A 9,818-nucleotide genomic window follows, 5' to 3' on the forward strand; every position below is an offset into this window, starting at 1 on the left:
ATCCCTTCGGTGCGCGGCTCACGTCACACCCGGGAGGCTGAAGACAACACCCAGCAAGAGTATTTCCACTTCTCGTACATATCATTATGCTCTGAAGTTGATTTTCACCGCCGCGAGAGCACGTATTCCGGGATTAATTCACACATCTCGGTACAGATCAGGCATAAATGGCTACATAGAAGTAAGGTATATTTGGGGACATCCGCTGTAGCTGAGCGTGGCCTCGGTATACATAGCCGTCGCATTGGTCCTTGAGCCTGTAGTGGTTACGAACCCATCACCGCGGGACACGAGCCAGCGTGACATCCGAGGTACTGCATTGCATCCCTGACCATTAAGCTGTCGTGGAGGGGAAGGTATATGTAACCTTTCTCCGCACTTGAGCATGGGATTAACCCTTGCGACATATCAGCAAGCCATCTCCCCTCCCAAAGGCTCTCAGCGACCGTGTCCCCATTATTCTCCCGCCGCCGGGCAAGGGTGAGCACACAGCGCCCCACAAGGGTTGCTTCGTCCCCTCAACACGTGCGCACCGTTCCTTTTCACGTCTCTTTCACTGCTCCCTGCCTGAGCCCCTGTTCCCCCTACTTATCTCCTTCTTTGCCCTCAGCTCTATTTGTTTACGTAATAGCATGTAATCCTCGTTGTGTACCAACTGTCATTTTTGTTCTCTAAAACCCAATTCAAAGGTCCATTAGCCTGGTAAGATCCCCCCAGGACATGGTCAGCTTGCCATATTTCTTCACCGAACAACACTCTTCTCGTAAACCTTCCTATAAGATGAGCAGGTTTGTTATGAGTGTTTACCAACTACGTGTCCGTGTTCATATAACTTTCAACTTGCTCAAAACTCCTCTCGAAGATGATCTGCAGACCGATTTACTGCGTGACATGTTCACTATTCAGGGACTGGCCTGCACCCCCTCGTTGTGAAAGCGTTGTGGACAGTCAATGAAGAAAGTCTTTTGTGCCACCAGTCTTAACAATCAGTTACGGTACATTCTCCTGGATGATCCTTTTCTAACGGAGGGAATCTGGCACAAAAGCCACCAATGAGGCTCGCTGCCCGCGGACATTATCTTACAAAAAACAAGGGGAGTGAGTTGAGCAGGGCAGGATGGGGCCCCGGACTGAACCAGATCATTTGTCGCATCACGAAGCCTGTATGGCCGGGGACAAAAAAACACCCGCCCTGCCATCCGCCCGGTGGCGTAGTTTGTGCTGGGGGCGCAGCTCCTCTTTCAGTGGCAGATGCACATTAACTGAACACATTAATTATGAACGCTAAAATTCATGTATGTTTTCACATATCAGACAACTTTTACAGCATTCGTAAGATGCAAAATATATAAATACTGGCTCTTTCTGAGTTCACTCTCGACTTCCGCCAGCGCTGGCCACACACATCTCTGAGGGGAGGGGAGGGAGCCAGTGTGTGGTCAGCGTGGCCATCATTGCACCGAAAGTAAAATTTATTAGTAATAAATGTCATGCCTTGAAGGAGCTAGTTGGGTGAGCATCAGAAGTGGCCGCCCGTCAATCATGCTGTAGGCCGCCTCCTCCCCCTCCCCAGCAAGCCCAGTCACCCCCTTAATGGCCGGCCTCAGCCCCACCAGCCACGCGTCCCCTACAATTTTATATCAAAATCACTCGTAGCGCTGATGCCAGAACCGGTTGGGTTTCTTTATCTGTGTGCCCGTTTTCTGGCGTTGTAACGGCCCATCAGCAAGTATCCGCATGAAATCTGTGACGAGAATACCTCACATGACTTCTGTGATTAAACATAACGCCACAGAACTCTTCAGTGCTGCTGCTCCCGCCATCAGCCCTCGGGACATCACCATCGAGGGGCCGCCCGGTGATTATGACGAAAAAGGCAAACACACGCAGACAGGCCCCCCTTGAATGTGGCATTGCTGGGTTATTGCCGCACCGGTGGCCTGGGGCAGCAGTCCTTCACCCGCTTCTTCCGAACGCCGTATTACACGCAGAGAATCAAATAATTGTCTTGATGTTAATTAGTTTTTTCAGGAATTCATAAACAAGTAACAGCGAACATGATCTGATTTGTCGTAATTCATTTGTGTTGGTCTACGGAAAAGAATATATAATGACTTCTTGGTGTGGTTACCTGGATGGCTGAAGGCTTCCTTGACATTTTTTTTCTCAACAAAGGAAAGTTCCTAGTGAATTGATCTATTGTGAATTATGACAGCTATGCTTCTAAAAAACAAAAATATTAATGGATGTCAGGTTAGTTATTGACAAATACGAACAGTTCAGTGCGGTGAGCGATGGTGCACCTCTGAAGGCCCTCACCTGTTCTCCCTCACCAATCCTCTCACTGGTATCCACAGGGAGCCGCGAGGCCGCCTACACGTACGCGGTGACCAACGCGGGAGTCACCCACAGCGTCACGACCGCTTGCTCCCGCGGCAACATCTCCACCTGTGGCTGTGACGACCGCAGGCGAGGGCGGTACAGTTCCTCCGGGTGGAAATGGGGCGGCTGCAGCGCCGACATTAGGTGAGAGGTGCATGTTAAGAATGTCCTGTTTGAACTCTTCATTCTCCTAGACATATATATCACAGACTTACTGTCAATGCATGCCCCAATACAACATATATGAAAGATGATAAACGCGGGGCATTCAGAATGAAGCAAGCTTACGTGTGCATGTACACCAAACAGCGTACTTTCATACACAGGACACCCAAATACTGATATACCAACACTCACAATAATGAGACAGATTCAACAAGTTACGCACGCAGCCCCATACTCATCGGCCCCTTGTTCCTTCCTCCTAACGGCCGCCTGCAGGTTCGGGGTCAGGTTCGCGCAGGAGCTCCTGGACGCCCGCGAGGTGGAGGGGGACGGCCGCGCCCTCATGAACCTGCACAACAACCGGGCGGGACGCAGGGTTAGTGTCCGGGGCGCCGCCTCCACAATGCAGCGGCGGCTCCGTGCATGCTCACCAGAAACTGTTCTTGCTTAGAAAATTTGCATATTGTTGCCCTACTTGTCCCTGCTGCCACTGTTCCCCAATTTTTTCCTTTGCACATGCGGCTGTTAGAAGTGTAATAATTGTTACTAAAGGTACTTTACTTATCTCTCTTCTAGCACTATCTTTTTAATACTTTTCCTTTTGAGCGGTACTTGAAAACCTGTATCAGATCCCGCTGTTTCGGAGGAGGAGGAGGAGGAGGAAGAGGATGCATGATGTTATTGCGTTTGTCGGCTGTGAATTTTTATGAGTTGAATTTCTGTTTGTGGAAAGCGTTTGTCGGGAGTGGTAGTGACTGTTTAGCATAAATTTAATCAAGAAAAAATAGTTGTAGTAGCACTAGCAGCAGCAGCAGCAGCAGTAGTAGTAGTAGTAGTAGTAGTAGTAGTAGCAGTGGTAGTAGTAGTAGTAGTAGTAGTAGTAGTAGTAGTAGTAGTAGCAGTAGTAGTAGTAGTAGTAATAGTAGTCGTTGTAGTAATAGAAGTAGTAAAAGTGAGCACATTGCAATCTTACCAAAAAATCTATAGTTAAAAATTAAAGAAGCCAATATTAGTGAGTAAAAAAGAAAAAAAAAAAAGGTTACCAAGAGAGTAGAACTTTTTTTTTTTGGTAGGTAGAGCCGCTGATGATGATAATTATGTATTTGACGATCATGAACTGTAGTGGTTTATGATGCCGTGTTACATAACTTTCCTCGTCTCTCTCTCTCTCTCTCTCTCTCTCTCTCTCTCTCTCTCTCTCTCTCTTACCCATCGTTCCCTCTTCTTTAAGCCTCTGATCGGTAGGTACATAGGCGAGAAAGTCAGTAGGTCAGTGTACATTAGAATTCCTTTGATGTTTTGGCAGGAATCTGGAAATTTCGTGCAGGGAGAGAAACATGAAATAGATGAAGTGTTTATTGAGGTACTGTAAGGAGAGGAAACTTTTTTTGAAGTACAGTAAAGGAGTGAAACGTTTATTGAAGTACAGTAAAGGAGATGAAACATTTATTGAAGTACAGCAAAGGAGTGGAACGTTTATTGAAGTACAGTAAAGGAGATGAAACGTTTTTTGAAGTACAGTAAAGGAGTGGAACGTTTATTGAAGTACAGTAAAGGAGATGAAACGTTTTTTGAAGTACATTAAAGGAGTGGAACGTTTATGGGAGTAGAGTAAAGGTGTGAAACGTTTAATGAAGTACAGTAAAAGAGTGGAACGTTCATTTTAGTAGAGAACGAAGGATATCAAACGTTCACTTAAACTGTATATCTTTATGGTCTTGGTAATAAAAGAAGGAGGAGGAGGAAGAGGAGGAGGAATAATAAATAATAATAATAATAATAATAATAATAATAATAATAATAATAATAATAATAATAATATGAAGAAGAAGAAGAAGAAGAAGAAGAAGAAGAAGAAGAAGAACTATATTAGACTAGACCTTCTTGAAGTCTCTCGTTGAAGCTGTTGGGATGGGAATATGTTAGGCTATACGACTCTAGTGGGAGATTTACGAAGCTTCTGTGCCATGAGAGAGAGCACACAGAAACGTGAATTAGGTACTTACAGTCAGCCAGTTAATCATTCATTCAATCAGCCAGCCGGTTAGTCAGTCAGTCAGTCCAGCAAATACTCATTAATGAACTCAAACGGTCATGCAACTAAAGGGTCAGTAGTCAACTAGTTCAGTCAGTCAGTTAATCAGTATGGCAATCAAACAGTCATTTATTGAGTCAGTCAGTTATTGGGTCAGTCGGTCAATCAGTTCATTCCTCATTCATTCTTTAAGTAGGTCAGTCATTTAGCCAAGCAGTTATCAGTAGGTCAGTCAGTCTTTTTAGGCCAGTCAGTCAGTCAGTCAGTCATTAAGTCAGCTAGTCAGTCAGTCAGTCAGGCACCTGTTTTTCCTTTTCATCAAGATATCTCGTTGACCGAATTATGACATTGGTATGGAGAGGAGGAAAGGAAAGAGGGAAGAAAGAGTTTAACGGAAAGGGAAAAAAAAGAGAATACTAAAATTAGATAAAGAAAGGAGAGAAAGTAGGAGGAAAACGTGGCTATTGAGGGAAGGAAAGACGAAGGGAAAGTGAGGAGAGAGAGAAAAGGAGGTGGATTTAGAAGACAAGGAGTCTAGGAGAGAAAAAAAATGTAAGGGTGGGAAGGAGTGCGGGAAAGGAGAAGAGGAGGGGGAAAAGGAGATGGGAGATAAATTTAAGAGAAAGAGGGAGTGAGAATTGGAGAGAGTAATAGAGGGAGGGACGAAGGGAGGGAGGGAGGGGGAAGGAGGAGGAAAAGGAGGAGGAGGGGAAAGAGGAGGAGGAAGAGGCAGCCTAACCTTGATGAATTTAATTAAACTTGGATTGAACAGCAGGCAAAGGATGGAACGGTGCTTGAGTGAAGGAAGGAGGGAAGGAAGGAAGGAAGGAAATAGGAGAGGGAAGAAAGAGGAAAAAGGTAATGGAAAACTGAATGAATGAATGAAGGAAGGAAGAAAATTGAGGGAAATGAAGGACGAAGGTAGGAGGGAAAGGAAGTAAGGAAGGAAGGAAGGTAGGAGAAGGAGGAAGGAAGGAAGGAAATAGGAAAGGAACAAGAAGGAAAGAATTAAGGGAGGAAGTAGGGAGAACAATGAGGAAAACAGTGAGAAGGAAAGAAAGAAGGAAGGAAGGAAGGACATCGAAGGAAGAAAGAAAGGAGAAAACAAGAAAAAGAATAAAGGAAGAAAAGGAGGAAGAAAAGTGAAGGAAAATAAGGAATTAGAAAAGCAAAGAAGAAAGGAAAGAAGGACGGAAGGAAGGAAGGAAAGACAAGGAGGAAAAAAGACGAAGAAGGAGGAGGGAAGAACGAAGAAAGGCAAGGAAAGAATGAAGGAACGAAAGAAATAAGAAAATGAAGGATAAGAAGGAAGGAAGGAAGGAAGGAAGGTGTTTATATCGGTTCTATTCTTGCCTTGCTATTGTTTTCCTCACCACAAGATACATTACTCTCTCTCTCTCTCTCTCTCTCTCTCTCTCTCTCTCTCTCTCTCTCTCTCTCTCTCTCTCTCTCTCTCCCCACACACACACACACACACACACACACACACACACACAAACACTTCTATCTCTTCCTTCCTTCTCGTGGTCGTCCATCCTTGACACACGTTTACCTGAAGATGCGCTGAAGGAGGAGGAGGAGGAGGAGGAGAAGAAGAAGGAAGAGGAAGAGGAAGACGAGGAATGTGAAGGGAAAAAAAGAGGAAATATAGAGAGTTAATTAATTAGACATTGGCAAATAAAAACAACAATGAAAAACATATAAAAAAGATAAAAATGGTTGAATGAGACAAAGGAGAAAGAAGGAAGAGGCAGGAGAAGAAGAAAAGACGATGAAAAAGTAGGAGAAAGAAGAAAATGAAGAAGAGGAGGAGGAGGAGGAGGACACGAGTAAGTAAAATGAAGAGGAGAACCTGGATAACGAAAAAAATAGAAGTAGAGGGGGGGAAAAAGGCAGGAAAAACGAGGAAAACTAAGAAAAGAAATTGAAAAAAGATAGGAAGTGCTTAAAAACGTGGGAATATAGGAGTCTGCCCTTCAGTTTGCGGCGGAGAGGCCCGTCATCCGTTTTCTTTTTGATTAAGGGCTTCATGTGGTGTGATTGATGGGTGGTGAGTATTGAGCAGTAGTGGTAGTAGACGTAGTAGTAGTAGTAGTAGTAGTAGTAGTAGTAGTAGTAGTAGTAGAATAAATAGTAGCAGTGGTAATAGTAGTAGTATCTTATTTTCTTTCTTTATCTTTTCTTCCTTTTATGCGTTTTCCTTATCTCTCCTTCGGCTAATCCAGAAAAAAAAGATGACTTAAATATCAGTTTTGAGATACAGTGAGCTATGATAAGTTAAGGATGAGGAAGATAGGAGGAGGAAGAAGGAGATGAGGATGACGAGGAGGAAGAGGAGGTGGGCTTGTGCTAAAGGAAATGGTTGAGCTGAAGGAAGGAAGAATACGAGGAGGAGGAGGAGAATGAGAAGGCTGAATGGAGGAGGAGATATGGTGCTGGTGGTAAGGAGAGGAAGTAATGTTGCTGGAGGAGGTGAAGGAGGAGGAGGAGGAGGAGGAGGAGGGGCTGCGGCGAGTAGGTGGTTTCCCGTGGGAAGAAGAACAGAAGGTTAGAACGATGAGAGCGGCGACGAAGCTGGGAACATTGACGAAACTGCGTAGAGGAAGGAAGAAGAGGAGGAAGAGGGGGAGGAAGAGGAAGAGTTAGAGGCGATAGAGTAGAAGGAGGGAGAGGAAGAAGAGGAAGAGGCAGAGACAGAGGCAATAAGAGGAAGAGGAAGAGGAGGAGGCACAGAATTTGGAGCAGGGCAAGTGAAAAGTGGAGAATGGGAAAGATGAATAATGAATTTTGGGAGACTGAAGTAAAATGAAACGTAGTAGTGGTAGTAGTAGTAGTAGTAGTAGTAGTAGTAGTAGGAGGAGGAGGAGGAGGAGGAGGAGGAGGAGGACGAGGAGGAGGGAGATGAAGATGATGATAATAAAGAAAGGAATAAGGAGAAATGAAAAGGAATAAGATGCAAAAACTGAAACAAATAAGAACTGCAAAACAGAGGGTGCAGGAGCAGATAAATAAACATATAGGTTAGTGTATGGATAGATAGATAGATAGATAGACAGACAGAGACAGACAGAGAGAGAGAGACAATTAGATATTCCTTAGCCAAGCATAAATTAGCTGTTATGGTACAATTTAATCAGTTTTCGAGACGTCCAGTAAATCTTGGAAGGATTGATGGTACTCTCCACGCGGACCACAAGGAGAAGGCGGCGATGGAGGTGGTGGTGGTGGTGGTGGAAGAGTAATGTGGAAACGTGAAGATGATTAGATATATAGTGATGTGTGGAGAGAAGAGTGATGTGTAGTGTGGAAATGGGGATATGTGGAGCTGAAAATAATGGCGTTGATAGATGTGGAGCCAGTGTGGGATGTGGCGTTCCCATGAGTGGGGCACTGGGTACAGATGGAGAGTGGAATTGTGAATGTGGAGTGTGATAGTGGATATGATCTTTTCATGTGGAGTTGATGTGGTGTTGAGGCAGTTATAGATGTTGTGATGTAGTGTGGCTGTATGTGTGGATATATAGAGTGGAATAAAGTGGAGTGTGGCAGTGTGGAAATATTCTGTTCCGTGGTGGTAGTAGAGGAATTATAGAGGAATGGTCTTTTATTTACAGCGTCACGTTGGAATACTTATGTGGGATGGACACAATCTTCAAAGTAAATAGGTCAGTCACTACCATATGGCGTTAACGAGTCTTTCGAGCTATACAGTATCTAGTCAAGAGTCTCCATAATTAAGGTTTGAGGTTATTGTTCGAAAGTAGAGGTAAGACCACCTTAAAAAAAAAAGACTTTAAAGATGAGTGTGTGGGAATGTGCGTGCGTGCGGTTGGATATAAATATAGATGGATTTTTTTTATGTGCTGCCTGTTGCGCCGGTTGGCTCTCCTGATGGGCCTTTTGGACGCAGGCGGATTTTATTTATAGTGGCTACCCTGATGTATGCTCTTGCTTGGCTCATGCTGCCCCCCGGTGCTCCACTTGAACGATGTCGCTGAAGTTAGGGATGATTGAAGATCCGGGCAGCATGTGGGTAGTCTTCCACGACTCGGCGATGGATTGAAAAATCTGCGTGTTTTGGTGGGACTCGAACCTAGGTCCACGGGCTCACTACGCCCGCACGCTGACCACTCGGCCACCGCCATGATAGATAAATAAGAGAGAGAGATAAAGATTTACATAGATTTACATAGATTTACATAGAAAATCAGACCACACAGACCCCATGGTCCAGACTTGGTGGTCTGTCCTTAAACCTAAGTGATTTTACATTAATCAGAAGACACCAAAACGTTGCATTTCTACTCTAGCTGATATTAAGTTGAAGGAAGTGACGGTCGAGCTTATTTTTAAAGGAGTCAATTGTGTTACACTGGACCACTGATGGTGGAAGCTTATTCCATTCTCGCACTACAACGTTGGTGAAGAAAAATTTGGTGCAGTCTGAATTTACTTGTCTACATCTGAGTTTTACGACATTGTTCCTCGTGCGCAAAGTGTCATCGATCATAAACAATGTTGATCTGTCTACATTCGTGAAACCATTAAGTATTTTAAAACATTCGATCAGTTTTCCTCGGAGGCGACGTTTCTCAAGAGAGAACATGTTAAGGGTGGAAAGCCTTTCTTCGTAGGATTTGTTGCGCAAGGAAGGGATAATTTTCGTTGCCCGACGCTGAACACCTTCTAATTTAGCAATATCCTTTGCATGGTGGGGAGACCAAAACTGTACCGCATATTCCAAGTGGGGTCTGACTAAACTGTTGTAGAGCGGGAGTATTACATCTTTATTCTTATATAAAAAGTTTCTTTTAATGAAGCCAAACATTCTGTTCGCTTTATTTGCTGCATCGATGCATTGCTGTGAGAATTTGAGGTTTGACGCGATTTTGACCCCCAAGTCCTTGACGCATTGAACGCTTTTGAGTTTAACGCCGCGCATTTCGTAATCGAACTTCTTATTCCTCGTTCCAACTTGAAGGACCTGGCACTTGTTTACGTTAAAGGGCATCTCCCATCTATCCGACCAAGCTGAAATTTTTTGCAAATCCTCTTGGAGGCTTTGCCTGTCTTCGTCAGTGAGAAACGAGTTACCAATCTTTGTGTCGTCTGCAAATTTACTTATGCGGTTATTAAGTCCAACATCCACGTCGTTGATGTAAATAAGGAAGAGCACTGGGCCAAGAACCGAGCCCTGAGGGACGCCACTAGTGATCGGCGCCCAATCTGAGTTAAA

This window comes from Eriocheir sinensis, unplaced genomic scaffold (genome assembly GCF_024679095.1).
Source record: "Eriocheir sinensis breed Jianghai 21 unplaced genomic scaffold, ASM2467909v1 Scaffold1035, whole genome shotgun sequence".
Classification (NCBI taxonomy): domain Eukaryota; kingdom Metazoa; phylum Arthropoda; class Malacostraca; order Decapoda; family Varunidae; genus Eriocheir; species Eriocheir sinensis.